This window comes from Tupaia chinensis, unplaced genomic scaffold (assembly GCF_000334495.1).
Source record: "Tupaia chinensis unplaced genomic scaffold, TupChi_1.0 Scaffold000528_1, whole genome shotgun sequence".
In the NCBI taxonomy this organism is placed as follows: Eukaryota; Metazoa; Chordata; class Mammalia; order Scandentia; family Tupaiidae; genus Tupaia; species Tupaia belangeri.
The window spans coordinates 1,288,526-1,304,298 of NW_006160041.1; the positions used below are offsets into that span (position 1 = coordinate 1,288,526).

The following is a 15,773-nucleotide window of genomic DNA, read 5'->3' on the forward strand; positions in this document are numbered from 1 at the left end:
CTATTATAATCTTATGGGACTTGGGCCAGTAGGTGTCGTGGGTTAAGGCACTGGACTCCCACATGGCCGACCGTAGTTTGAGTCCCAGACCTGGCAGCTTGCTTTCTCAGTCTCCATCTCTTTCTGTCTCTCTGATAAAATTGAATAATAATAATAAATAAAGTAAAATAAATAATAAAAAAAATCTTATGGAAGCTCTTTCCGCCATCTTGGAGCCTGTGGAGGCCTGCTGGGAATAGGACTTCAAAAAGGCAATTATGTCTGGAAGGCTGTGGTCCAAGGCCATTTTTGCTGGCTATAAGTGGGGTTTCAGGAACCAAAGGGAGCACACAGCTCTTCTTAAAACTGAAGGTGTTTATGCACAAGATGAAATGGAACTCTATTTAGGCAACAGGTGTGCTTATGTATACAAAGCAAAAAACAACACAGTGACTCCTGGTGGCAAACCAAATAAAGCCAGAGTAATCTGGGGAAAGGTTACCTGTGCCCATGGAAACAGTGGCATGGTTCGAGCCAAATTCCGAAGCAACCTTCCCGCTAAGGCCATTGGACACAGAATCCATATGATGCTGTACCCCTCAAGGATTAAAAATAATGAAACATAAATGAATAAAAATGGATTTGTGTTGTTAAAAAAAATCTTATGGGACTACCATTATATTCGGAGTGCATCGTTGATCGAAGGATCATTACACAGAGCAAGATTATGGGTTTTTTTTGGAGAGGTTTTTGCTATAGGGCGTGTGCCCTTGCCAGAGAGATAGATAGAGACAGAGAGACAGAAAGTGAGAAATCACCCCCTAGGGGGGATGGCCACGCCACAATCCCTTCTCCTCCATTCTCCTCTTGGGATCTTGGGCACGCACGCACACACGCCCGGTGTGAGTTCAAGCCACCAGGTCCGGGATTTGAACCGTGATCGACTACATGGGAGTTCAGCGACATAGCCATTATGCTAACTGCTGGTCCCAGAGCAAGACTATATTAAAGACCATAAAGAACTTCTGTTAAGAGGGCATTACATATCAATAGAAATCATTGTTACCAGTTTAGAAATGAAAACTGAAAAAATTTTAAAGTATTTCTTTATTAGTTTGAAATAATAACAATAAACTTATTACATGTCGATATAACACATTATTAAGAAAAATAACTTCAAAATAAAATAATTTAGATAAGTGACCTTATTTTTCATTTTTACAGATGTCTTTATTATCCATTTTGCTATATTGTTTTCGTTAACATCTATGAGGAAAATTTGGCCACTCAGAGATACATAGTTGGGAACTGGAGGAGTAATTTATTAGTCTTTCAGATCATTGTGCATATTTTTGGGTAATTCAGCAAAACTTGACAAGTGGTAATTTCTTTTTTTTTAAAGAATCATTTATTTTATTTTATTTGTTATTATCTTAAATTTGTTATAGGGCATGTGCACTCACCAAAGAGAGACAGAGATAGAGAGGGAGGAAAAATGAGAAAGCAAGCCACCAGGTCCAGGTCTTGAACCACAATCCATTATGTGGGAGTGCAGTGCTTTAACCACCATACCACCTACTGGCCCACGAGTAGTAATTTCTTAAAGATCAATTGCACTGTGAAATTTAAAATCGTATCAGTAAACCTTTTATATTTTATTACATTAAAGGGCATTGTATCTTGTACTTTGAATAACTTTTATTCATGGTGACTTTTTTTTTTACACCCTACATCAATCACTTGGTAAATATTGGTTCACCAAGTCCTGGAGCTCTTTCACGTGTTAGAATCCTTCATTACACATTATCTGAAAGTTGAATTGGGGCTGGCCCCATGGCCTAATGGTTAAAGAAGTTGGATCCCACATGACTGACCATGATTTGTAGGGCATGTGCACTCACCAAAGAGAGACAGAGATAGAGAGGGAGGAAAAATGAGAAAGCAAGCCACCAGGTCCAGGTCTTGAACCACAATCCATTATGTGGGAGTGCAGTGCTTTAACCACCATACCACCTACTGGCCCACGAGTAGTAATTTCTTAAAGATCAATTGCACTGTGAAATTTAAAATCGTATCAGTAAACCTTTTATATTTTATTACATTAAAGGGCATTGTATCTTGTACTTTGAATAACTTTTATTCATGGTGACTTTTTTTTTTACACCCTACATCAATCACTTGGTAAATATTGGTTCACCAAGTCCTGGAGCTCTTTCACGTGTTAGAATCCTTCATTACACATTATCTGAAAGTTGAATTGGGGCTGGCCCCATGGCCTAATGGTTAAAGAAGTTGGATCCCACATGACTGACCATGATTTGAATCCCAGTCCTGGCAACTTGAAAAACATGCTGGGTGCTTGTACGTGCATGTGCAAAATCCCCAGAGTAGAGAAATGGAGGAAAATGGATCATGATGTAACCATGTCCCATTGAGAGTTGTCTCTCTCTGGCTAGCACACAAGCTCTCTGGCAATTTAAAAAAAATATTCCATTCCTTAATATCCCCATTGACCTTACTGTTACTGGACTCAATGGGTCCACCTCTTGGGAGCACTAGTCAGTAATGCAACCCAAACCATTTGTCTGGATAGAAAGGATTTATTGCTTGTTCATGTAAAGAGAGCTGGGAATAGTCTCCAAAGCTGTCTCCCTGGGGTTTATATTAGGGCTCAGACTCTGGCAGATGAGAGCATAGATGGAGAGGCGTGGTCTCTCCAGTATAGTGCAGAAGTCTTGTTACCTCATAACTCCCATGTTAATGCTAACAAAGCTTTAGTTCCTCGCAGGGTGGAGGTTTTAGTATTATACCCAGTGAAGTTCAGCAGAATTCAGCAAAGGTCAGCAGAGGTCAGGGTCTTTGGTTCAGTGTTTGATCACAACTGTTTTAGTCTGAATGTAGCCATAGGGCTCTTCTTGGATGTGTTAGTCCTGAAAAACAACTTGGACTTACATTGTTTCCTGCTTAGCTAATATTATCAAAGTAGTTTTTCAGTATTGAAAAGTTACCAAACTCAGAGCTGGCAGGTGATATGGTGGTTAAGGGTGCTGGACTCCCACATGGCTGACCGCAGTTCGAGTCCTGGACCTGGAGGCTTGCTCTCTCACTGTCCCTCTCTCTCTCACTCTGTCCCACTCTGATCAAATTAAAATAAGTAAATAATAGATAAAGTAAAATAAAATAGTTCTTAAAAAAAAAAAGAGAGAAAAGTTATCAAGCTCACAATGGCAGATATGTTTCTTAAAATTTGAAAATCCAAATTTTATCATTGGCAACCAATATTATCAGCTATTTTTCTTAAAATAATAGGCTCACTTCTGTTTTGAGGAAATGGTTGATACCAAATCTTAAGTAACCATAGTTTAGCCATTGTTCTTTCAAATAAAAATACTGTTTCATGAAAAAAGGGCCAGTTCATCTTTCTCCTTCTTCCCCTTTCTCATCTTCTTCCTCTTTCTCTTCGTATTTTTAAATTTATTTACCAGAGAATGTGCGTGCTCACCAAAGAGAGGCTGAGACAGAGACGGGGAGGGGGGAAGTATCTCCTAATGGGCATGGTCATGCCACAATCCCTTTTCTTCCATTTCTCCATCCTGTCAGGATTCTAGGCATACATGCCTATGTGTCTAGTGTGCTTTTTTTTTTTTATTAGTCTTTTTTTTTTTTTTTTTCTGGAGAGGTTTTCGCTATAGGGCGCGTGCACTCACCAGACAGACAGAGACATAGAGACAGAAAGCGAGAAATCACCCCCTAGAGGGGATGGTCACACCGCAATCCCTTCTCCTCCATTCTCCTCTCAGGATCTTGGGCACACATGCACATGCGCCCGGCGTGAGTTCTAAGCCACCGGGTCTGGGATGCGAACTGCGGTCGACCACGTGGGAGTCCAGCGACACAGCCATTACGCTAACTGCTGGTTCCCTCCAGTGTGCTTTTCAAGCCACCGGGGCTGGGATTCCAACCATGCCTTTGGCCATGTGGGATCTGACTCCCTTAATCACCAAGCCATGGGACTACACTTTAAAAAAAAAAAAAAACTGAAGAAATACATAGCAACAAAGAATACGAAGATGACTAGTACAGATGAGGGCCACTAGTCTTGATTTATGTGCAGGCACTAGTTTATCTACTGTTTTGGTCTATCCTGTTGTTAGTAACAGAAAATACCTGCGACAGAGTGACTTATAAGAGTAGAGGTTTATTTCACTCATGGTTTGGAGGTCCAGGGTGTAAGGGCCACAATTGATGAGGATCTTTTACTGGATAACATGGAGGAGGGCCTCGCATATCAACAAGCAAGAGTTTGAGCAGAGCAGAGCATGTGTCTGTGTGTCTCTCTCATTCCCTCTCCTTATACACCCATCAGGACTTAGTCACCTGGACCCTCACCCTGACACCTAATCACTTTCCATGGGCCACATCTTTCAACACCATAATCAGATTAGGTCTCCTCTTAACAACTTTATAATACAAAAATTCTAGTATATGAATTTGAAGGGACAATTTTTTTGTTTTTGTTTTTTTTTTTTTTTTATTTTTTTTTTTTTTTTTTTTTTTTTTGCCGTAGGGTGTGTGCTCACACAGGAGAGAGACAGAGAGAGAAAATAGTGAGAGGGAAAGTGAGAAATCACTCCCCAGTGGGAGATGGCCACACTGCAATCCCTTCTCCACCATTCTCCTCCTAGGATTTTGGGCATGCATGCTCATGTGCCTGGCATGATTTTATAGGCACCAGATCCAAGACTCAAACCACAGTCATCCATGTGGGAGTCCAGCACTTTAACTACCATGTCACCTGCTGGCCCCTGGAGGGAACAAATTTAAGCCGTAGCCTTCACCATTGCTTTTACACCATCAGTGCAGAAGTCATCACAGCATAAAAGAAAAATAGCATCTTAGTATTATTATAAAAATAGTTTCGACCTTATAGTTCTTCTTGGAAGCACCTCAGGAATCACAAGTGGTGAGGGTCACACCGAGAATTGTTGTTGTAGGGTAGCTAAGCCAACGCCAAATTACGGGGTGGTTGTGTGCACACTGCTCACCTTTACTAGCCCCCCCCATTAGCTCTTCAATGTGGCTTTATCAGTTTCACTCCCGCCAGCTGTGTTTAGCATTCTCAGTTCCCCATATCCTACTCATCATTTGGTGTAATCCAACTTACATTTTGCCAATCCAATAGGTGTGAAATGGTGTCTCATTGCTGTATTAATCACAGCATAGCATTTCAAACATATTCGAAATAGTCTTTCAAATCAGCTTGCTAGCCATTCATAATTGGATGATGTTTCTTACACTTGCTAACAACTGAGGTAATTTGCAAGGCTATAGATAAAAAAAATAATGTTTCTTTCAACATATGTTTAAAAGTTGGTGGGGTTTTTTTTTCTAGCTTTCATGTTGGCAAAACATTTCCCACTTCAATTTTCTTTTGCAATTTTCCAAATGAGAGAGCTTCTGGGGAATGCTATTCTAGGCTTTTTAATCATTTATTCCCCGTAAACATTGCTTGCCCATATGTGATTTGGCTTCAGAACTGTAGTTGATTACACTGCAGATTTGAGCCTGCTGGTCTCAGGGTTGGTGACGCTGCCTGTACTCACAGAAGCTCTGTGCGCCCTGCATGTGTACATTGCCGAAATGCTCAGCACAGACTTGCAGATGCTGGTAAAACTGTCTGGGCTGGATTCAGTAAGAAATGGTATATCAGTCTCCAACATAGCAACTCTTGAGAACCTTCCCAAGATAAGTGTGTGTGTGTGACTTTTGCTTTACGTTCATGCTTCATAAGCTAACCCCCACATAAGGAGCAAAGCCATTCTAAGTAGTTACATGTGGGAGATTGAATTAATAAGTACCGGGCTTCTTATTTGTTTTAGAATGTTTATCTTGCCTTATAGGTTTGGATTCTTACCATCTGCTCATCTAAACCAAGGGTTGGCAAACTTTTCCTGTCGAACTTCAGACGGTAAATACTTAAAGCCTTGGGGACCAATGGTTTGTTACAGCTACTCAACTCGGCCATTGTAAGGTGAACTATCAGCACTAGGTAAACCAACAGATCTGACTATGTGCTATTTACTGAAACAGGAGAGGCCTGTAGTTGCTGACCCCCGACCTGGGTCCTTCTTCCTCTGATTCTCTGGAGAGAGCCTTTGCTAATCCATTCATTTCTATTCTTCCAGTGTGGTGGTCTATACTTTTCACTTCATATGACAGTGCATGTGAGTGTGTAATGTTCAATCTTTAATGAAAAAAAATGCAAGATGGAAATAAAAACAATATGGATAACAAAGTTATTATTACTTTAAATTAAAGAAAACATAGAGAGGAGAACTTAGTGAAACATGTCACCTAGACCACGTGGCAATGAGGAGAGACATGGCAGCTCTCCTTTTAAACCCTCCACTGGTCTCCAGAAAAGTAAAATCAAATTGATTTTCCTTGGAGAAAAAGTTGATTCCAGGTGTGGGACAAGGAAAGTGTAAGAGGAGGCCAAAACATCTGGCATTTGGTTATTTATAAAGTGCACACAATGATGGGACATGGGAATCAACTTGAAATCTTTTTGGCCAAAGTAGGGTGGTGATCTGAACCTCAAAATGAATAATAATAGTAATAGGTTAAAACTAACTGAGTAGGAACCAGCAGTTGGCGTAATGGCTATGTTGCTGGACCCCCATGTAGTCAACTGTGGTTTGAGTCCCAGACCCAGTGGCTTAAACTCACACCGGGCACATGTGCGTGCATGCCCAAGGTCCCAAGAGGAAAATGGAGGAGAAGAGATTGCAGCATGGCCATCCCCCCCTGGGGGGGGATTTCTTGCTTTCTGTCTCTCTGTGTACTCTCTTGTCTTTCTGGCGAGCACATATGCCCTATAGGAAAAACCTCTCAAAAAAACACAAACAAACTGAATAAATAAAAATCCCTAAGCTCATATTGATTTAAATAATAGATCGAGAAGTGAATAAGGAGAATGCCTATTTATAGTAGAACAGTAAGTTATAAATGTAGGAGGAATGATAGAGATAGAAAATCATCAGCAGAGTTAGCTCTATGACCTGTTGGTTAAGGCAGGCAGATCCCACATGGCTGACCCCACAGTTGGAGTCCCAGACCCGGCAGCTTAAGAAACACACTGGATGCCATGTGCATGTCTGCCCGAAATCATGACAGGATGGAGAAGGTATTGTCGCATGACCATGCCCCTTGAGAGGAGCATTCTCCCTCTTCTCTCCATCTTTCCATCTCTCTTTTAGCAAGTGTACGTGCTGTCTGGCAAAGTTAAAAAGAAATTATCAACAGATGCTATGAACATTTATTGAGGAACAGAATATTTTCATAGCCTCAGAGTATGTTCCCACAAATCACTGATTCACTGTAGTAACTTGACAATGGAGAAACTGGTAGCTATCGCTTTACCACATGATTCAAGTTAATTCCACCAATGCTGAGTCAAATCAACATCATGGGCCTCCTGACATGAACCATGGAAAAGAGCACAACATCACTCATGGGAAATTCCTCTCCAAATGCATACACTGAATCTAATCATGAAAATAAATTAGACAAACCCAAACTGAGATGCATTCTACAAAATAACTGGCCTACTCTCTTTAATAACACGAAGGATGGGACCAGCAGGTGGTGTAATGCTTACATCACTGGACTCCCACATAGCTGACCACCATTTGCGTCCCGGACCTGGTAGCTTAAAACTCACGCTGGGCATATGTATGTGCATGCCCAAAAGCCAGAAAAGAGAATGGGGGAGAAAGGATTGCAGCACGGCCATTGCATCCCCCTCCTTGGGTGATTTCTTATTTCTATGTCTCTGATGAGCATACATACCCTATAGCAAAAATCTCTCTAAACGAAGAAAAAGAAAAGAAGACAGTCAAGAAATGCAAGGAAAGACTAAAGAACTGTCCCATTGCAGATGAAATGAGACAAAAAGGAAGCATGACAATTGAATGCCTGACGTAATCCTAGATGGGATCCTGGACTGAAGAGGAAAACTAGCTGTAAAGGATGCTTAATCCTGGGACCATTGGTGAAACTGGAATGTGGGCTGTGAGTTGGATTATTGTGTTAAATGTTCTGATCTTGATGCATGTGCTCCCCAGAGAGAGAGAAAGCACCTCCTCAGTGGGTCATGATCACACCATGATCCTTTTTCTTTTTCTTTTTTTTTTGGAGAGGTTTTTTGCTAAAGGGCACATGCACTCACCAGAAAGACAGAGAGAGACAGAGAGACAGAAAGCAAGAAATCACACGCCACAATCCCTTCTCCTCCATTCTCCTCTCAGGATCTTGGACACACATGCACACTCACCCAGCATGAGTTTAAGCCGCCAGGTCCAGGATTCAAACCACGGTCAACCACATGGGAGTCCAGTGACATAGCCATTACACTAACTGCTGGTCCCCACAATCCTTTTCTTCCTTTACTCCTTCCCATCAGGCTCTTGGGCACACACACACACACACACACACACACACACACACACACACATGCAATGTCCAAAGCCACTAAGTCTGAAATTTGAATCATGACCAGACATACAGGATCTGGCTCCCATGCATGCACTACACTTAACCACTGTGTTATGGAACCGACTCTTCAATATTTTATAATCACGAGAAAGTGTTACTTTTTTAAAGGTTTGAGAGAAGGATATTCCAAGCAGAAGAAGCAAGATGAGCAAAGTTATAAATGTAGGATATGTAAGCAGTGATTTGGGATTTAAAATATCAGGAGTCCAGGTTAGCCCCATAGCATAGTGCTTAAGCAAGCTGGATTCTACATGGCTGACCATGGTTCAAAAATCCCTGCTCTGGCAGTTTTAAGAACACACCAGACACATGTGTGTGAATGTCCAGAATCCTGCTGAGGAGGAGAAATGGAGGTAAAGGGGTTGTAACATGATCATGCTCCACTGGGGGGGGGGGTTCTTTCTCTCTCTCTCTTTTTCTGTCTCTTTTCCTTCTGTTATATTCATGTGCCCTCTTGCAATAGGGGTAAAAAATATATGAGAGGTCTTCCAAAAGTTCACAACAATGTGTATTATGAAAAAAACCAAGCCAGCTCTATGGCCTAGTGTTTAAGGCAACCAGATCCCACATGGCCCATCCTGTGGTTGGAGTCCCAGGCCCCTCAGTTTGAGAAACTTGCCAGGTGTGTGTATGTGTGTGCCCTAAATCCTAAGAGGATGGAGAACTGGAGAAGGGATTGCAAAATGCTCATGGCCCACTGGAGTTGCTTGCTCCCTTTCCCTTTCTCTGTCTCTCTCATAAGCACATGAGCCCTCTGGGGAAGCAGAGAAAAAGAACTATGCATAAATTTCAAAAATGTTTGCCCCAAAATAAACTCCTACATTACTTCCATTTTTCCATGAACTTTTTGAAGTCCCCTCACATATACAAGTTGCAGCAAATGGGTAGTGGAAAAAAATAAGATTGAAAAGGTAGTGATGGTTAGATAACAATATTATTTTTAAAAGATTTATCTATTTAATTTTATGTACTATTACTCTTCAACTTTATGAGAGAGAGAAAGAAAGCAAGACACCAGGTCTGGGACTTGAACCACCGTCGGCCATGTGGGAATCCAGCACCTTAACCATCATGCCATCTGCTGGCCCGAAATTATAAAAGGCTTTAAATGCCGTGGTAATGAGTTTTAAAATTTTTGTTCATGGGTAAAGGGCAGCCATTGAGAGCTGTGGAGCAGGAAAGTGATGTTGAGCTGAACTCAGGGAAGATGTCTATGGGTTCAGAAAGAGCATCACTCAAAGTTGAGATTTTGCAAAAGTAGGATGGAGGTAGCAAGTGCCCCATTATAGTCCAACACACTTTTGCAAATCTGGAACCAGTGAAATGGGTAGAGATGGGCAGAGGTAGAGTCATCTGCCTTGGGGAGCTCTTTGAGGCTATGGGAGCTAATAGATTTGTCCAAGGGAAGAAGTAAAAGGGAACAAAAGACAACGAAGGAAGAACTTTGGGAAGGAACTGCACTGGGGCGGGGGGTGGGGTGGGTGGGGGGAAGGAGCAGAAAGAAAAGCCAGTGAAGGAGACAGGAGTGATTAGGGAAGAAGCAAGAGAGTCTGGAAGGTCAATACCATGAAGGTCTCAGGGGAGAACCATCACTGAGGAGGGGCAGGAGGTGGCCAGCAGGTTTGAGTGCAGCTGAGAAACTAGATGCAGCCTTCGGGTATGGCAGCTGGGTTCCCATTGGTGCCCTATAATCTGACTCATCAGAGCAGGATTGAGGAAACCGGACTGGAAGGAGACGGAGGTACCAAGGGAAAGCTACTCTTGGGAGAAGTTTAGTGGTGCTGAAAAGGAGCAAGGTGAGAAAGTAAAACACAGAGAAAACGGGGTTGATAAAATGTTTTAAGTTTCTTTTGTTACTGATGCAGATCATCTCCTCTCTCTTCTGTAAGTCTCCCAGAGGACACAGCCTCCACCCGGTGAAACAGAGCCCCCTGCGCCATCTGGCCTCTATAGCAGCTGCCCCCCACCTGAGGGAATGAGAGTGGCGTCTGCATGGACAATGTCTCCTTGTACTTTATCACTGGTGTGAGATGCTTGAAGTTATCAACCCTCTGGATTCTGAGCCAAGAGATGATGCTTCTACAAAAGACAACGAAGGAAGAACTTTGGGAAGGAACTGCATGGCGGGAGGGGGAGGAGCAGAGAGAAAAGCCAGTGAAGGAGACAGGAGTGATTAAGGAAGGAGGAGACGGAGGTACCAAGGAAAAGCTACTTTTGGGAGATGATCTCTTCCATCATGGGGAAGTCCAAGAGACTGCTTTTGATCTTTACACAGATCACTAGCCTGCAGATCCCCCCTCCCTCTCCTATTGGGAGCAGACTCTGGTCAGTCCCAGATGTCTATGACTGTACACCCCTAGACATGACTGGTAAGCCAGAAACGTTCAGCAGACTCAAGAGAATGGATGAGGTCTTTAGCCCCACTCTTGGACGAAGCGCTGGGATATACCAAGGTGAGTCTCTGCAGAATGCAGGACACAAGCTTGAGCACTGTGAGTGGCCTCTAGCATCCTGCAGAAAGGGAAGGAGACACCAGCAGAAAAGAGGGAGATGTGAGAAGAAGCTCCAGTCCCTGCTTCCAGAACCCACTGAACTCAGGCTGCAACTCTCTGCACTGGAGGTTCCACGAGATGCTCACTACCTTTGTAGTCAGTTCCCATTTTAAAAACTTTATTTATTTACTTTTCCATGAGCAAGAGATAGGAGAGCAACAGCAACCCCAAGAGGGAAATAATAACCCAGTCCACTCCAAGCCTTTAGCCAGTTCGGGATCATGGGCAAGTGTATGCCTGTCGTACTCAGGGAAGTCTCTGAGCTTGGACCACAGACCTTTCCGTGTGTCAGCCATGCAGAACATCATGTTTTGTCCTGTAGCCACATCAGTTTCCCATCTTTTAAAATGTAATTTTCATCTGACAAATAGAAGTATATACATTTATGCTGTACGACACGTTCTGATATTACCTCACATGCTTATTATTATTTAGAAAAAGGAATTCTCTTAACAGTTTTTATGTGTACCATGAATGTTGCTATGGTTTCGATCACGGTTTGTCCTGCCAAGGTTCATGCTTTTGAATTTGGTTTTCCCCTAAAAATTCATGCGTTGGGATTTCATTGTATCGTAAGAGGGTTAAGTAAAGATTTAATTCCTTTATGGTGTCCCTAAGTGGGGCTTTTGAGTGTGATAGAGTCATTTGGGTAGGAAGGACCTCCATAACTGAATTCCATTGAGTTTATAAGCAGAGGAAATAAGACCAGAAAAGTAGGGAGAACAGGCCACGTGGATACAGCTCCTACTCCACTCTGTTTCAAGTTCTGCCTTCTGCCATTTCTTGATGCCTTTGGATTTCCCAATTACCAGCTCTGTGAGTCATTAAACCTCTTCTTTTATAAATTCACCCAATCTCAGGTATTTCTGTTAGCAACACGTTAACGAACAAAGACATTTGTTATTGACTCTTGTCACCGTGACAGCTAAAGAAACTGTGGTAGAGCTGCATAATGGAGTACTATTCCGCCGTGACGAAGAATTCCGCAACCACATGGATGGGCCTGGAGGACACCATGTTACGTGAAATAAACCAGGTACAGAAAGGCAGGTGCATGATTTCACTAACACGTGGGATCGAAGAAAGTTGAAGTCATAGAAATAGAGTAAATTGGGAGTTAACGGAAGTTGGAATTGGGGCGATTGGGGAGATGTTGGGCAAAGGATACGAAATTTTAGTTGGACAGAGGAATAAGTTCAAGAGCTCCATTGTACATTGTGGTGGTTACAGCTCCTAGTTATTTGTTATTTTAATCAGCACACGCTTTACTTGTAAAGACAGGAATTTTTCAGCAGTAATAGGGAACCAACTCTAGATACATCCTACAACTTAGATGAACCTTACAAATGGTATGCAGAGTGAAAGAAGCCAGACACAAAAGAACACGTGCTGTACAATTCCTTTTATATGAAATATCCAGAACAGGAAAACCCATACAATCGGAAAAGTAGATTAGTGGTTGTCAGGGGCTGAGGGTGGGGAGGAGAAAGGGAAGGGGAGTAATTATTTAAAGGGAATAGGGTGCTCTGGGATGATGAAAAAGTTTTGAAACTAGGAAGTGGTGGTTGCCCGACATCGTAAAAATGCTAGATACACTGAACTGTACACTCTGAAATGTTTGGTTGTGTGTTGTAGGAATCCTAGCCCTTTAGAAGAAAGAAAGAAAGAATTGTAACTAATACACAAAGCAAACAGTTGGCTTCTGTCCTCCCCTGGTAGTGTCCAAGGGCGTCCCCTAGCCCACCAGAGAAAACTCCACCCTGAAGCCACATGGCCCCTCTCCAGAAAATGAGACAATGAGCAGAAGGTCCAGTCTGGAGAGAGAGCAAGACCTCCCCAGCGCCCCCAGGCTTCTGGCACCTGGACCTTTGCTTGACTCTGTGCCAGTCAGACCCTTCCCCAGAGACAGGTAGACGGGCACAGGGGAGAGGCCACCCAGGTACCTGTGGGGGCAAATGATCCTGAGCCCTTCTAATCAGAGTCTCTGGCTGTTGAGTCCCGTTGCTAGCACAGTGCCTCTGAGTGCCGTGTACTACAAATTAATTCATTCCTTTAGGCCTCGCTGTTCAGTAACTGGCTGTCACAGCAACCGCCCGGGAGCTAATTGAGAGTTGCGATCCGTGGCAGTATTTCCATTAGCAGCATAATGACAGGCAGCCACTGCGCACACACAAACACATACGGAAACACAAAAACATAGGTGCACATACACACATACACAGACACTAAGCCACACACACATACACACATACACACACACACACACAAATTGCCCGATGCATAAACACACACACTTAAGCCAGTTCGATCGAGCTCGTTAGCAAGGAGACAACTAGGCAAGTGAACTGCCAGGGCTACTGTATTTTGGGGTCCCCCAGAAAAGAAAGAAGGCCTCATGAACATGAGGCTCTAGGAGAAGACCCACTGGCCACTGCCAAGAACATGAGAGCCCTCCCACCTGGGTCGCTCCACCTGGGTCACCCCACCTGGGTCACCCCACCTAGGTCACCCCACCTAGGTCCAGATGTGCTCCTGTGGGTCTGGAGATAGGGTGTCTGCAACTGGCTTCCTTTGTCCAAGAGGAAGGAAAGGCTGGTGACCAAGAGACTCTGAGTGTATAGAGATATACATGGTGGTCAGGTGGATAAAAGACAGGATTGGGACCAGCAGATGGCTTAATGCTTACATCACTGGATTCCACGTGGTGGACCACAGTTTGAATCCCAGACCTGACAACTTCTCACTCACACTGGGCATGTGTGCGTGCATGCCCAAGATCCTGAGAAGAGAATGGAGGAGAAGGTATTGCGGCATGGCCATCCCCCCCAGGGGTGAGTTCTTGCTTTCTGTGTCTCTCTGTGACTCTTCAGAGAGCCTATGCACCCTACAGCAAAAATCTCTCTCTCTCTCTCTCAAAAAATAAATAAATAAATAAATAAATAAAGACAGGATCAAGTTTTCATCTCCGTCTGAGCCTGGGAGTGGGGATGAGTAAATTCACTGTCCACCTTTGGCCAGGAGCCAGGCACCATTCTCGACATTGGTGGTCATCTTCGGCTGGATTCCCCAGAAGCAGACCTGAGACAGGATGTGGGTGAAGGAGTTTACTGGGACATGGTCCCAGGAAGCCCTAGGAGGGGACAGGAAAGTGGCAGGGGAGGGGTGGAGGGCAATATATGGGTGTTAGTGGGCAACTTGCCGCCATGGGTAACCAGGCCCAGCCACACTGGGGACTCTGAGAGTGTGAAGGACAGGTCCCAGGTTCTCCTACTCTTCCCTGAGGGCGAGAGAGCCGGGTGCTTGCCTTCAGCTCCCCTCTGCCATCAGGTGGGGCTGCTTCCAAGGCCCCTAGCTCCCAGGCTCTGCTGCCCTAACCCTTGAACTGACCAGGCATACTTCCCAGCCAGGTGAACCCTCAGCCAGAGCCATGGCCTCTTGAGTAAGTATTCCGAGAGTGAATGCAGGAGAGGTGGGGAGTGGGGGGCAGTGAACAGGGGAAAGTGAGTGAGGGGAGGTGAGCTCAGGAGAGGTAAGTGCAGGGGAGGTGAGTGCAAGAGAGGTGAGTACAGGGGGGATGGGTTCAGGAGAGGTGAATGCAGGGCAGGTGAGCTCAAGAGAAGATGAGTACAGGATAAGTGAGTGCAGAGAGGTGAGTACAGGGGAGGTGAGCTCAGGGGAAGTGAGTGCAAGGGAGGTGAGCACCAGGATGTGAGCTCAGGAGAGGTAAACACAAGGGAGGTAAGCACAGGGGAAGTGAACTCAGGGAGGAGGTGAGCACAGGGGTGGTGAGTGCAGGGGGAGGTGAGTACAGGAGAGATGAGCTCAGGGAAGGTGGTGCGCATAGCAACCTGCAGCCCTAAGGCACTCTAAGGCTCTCTTCATCCTGTCTCTCCACTATGTTCTCAACTTCCTTGCTTTGTTAAGCAGAAGGCCCAGGCCCAGCCATCTTCCATTGCGGACTCACCTGGGCAGGTGAAGTTCACTGTCCTGCTCTGCAGTGGCTGCTTACTGCAGGACTCATCCTTTAGCCACAGGAACCACGACAGGCACCTGGGCTTTGTCGTTGTCCTCTCTTCCACCTTGAAGTCTTAGCCAGAGGAGGAAAGCAATAGAGGGACCTATTTTCTTACTCGGAATGAGTAAGGAAACAGAAAATTCAGTCTCTTTTCTATTTTATTTTTTTCCTTGGAAAACAAAAGGGTTGGGACCAGCAGTTAGCATAATGGCTGTGTCGCTGGACTCCCACATAGTCGGCCGTGGTTCACGTCCCGGATCCAGTGGCTTAAAACTCACGCCGGGCATGTGTGCGTGCGTGCCCAAGATCCTGAGAGGAGAAAGGAGGAGAAGGGATTGCAGCATGGCCATCCCCCCTGGGGGGTGATTTCTCGCTTTCTGTCTCTCTGTCTCTCTCTGTCTGTCTGGTGAACGCACGCGCCCTATAGCAAAAACCTCTCTCAAAAAAAATTATTTTATTTAACTTTTGCTTGTTTTGTTTATTTATTAATTTATTTTAACTTGACGAGAGAGAGAGAGAGAGAGAGAGAGCGTGAGCAAGCCACCAGGTTCAGGACTCAAGTTGTGGTCAGCCACGTGGAAGTTCAGAGCCCTTAACCACCACGCCACCTGCTGGCCCTGGTATTAGCATTTTCAAAGCCCAATTGTTTCAGTACAATTTAGTTTTTTTTG

General features: G+C 44.2%; 1 pseudogene; it reads left to right on the top strand.

Annotated features, from left to right (window-relative positions):
• Window positions 1-214: 214 nt before the first annotated feature.
• On the top strand, window positions 215-581 carry LOC106735785 (60S ribosomal protein L35a pseudogene; annotated as a pseudogene).
• Window positions 582-15,773: the final 15,192 nt, after the last annotated feature.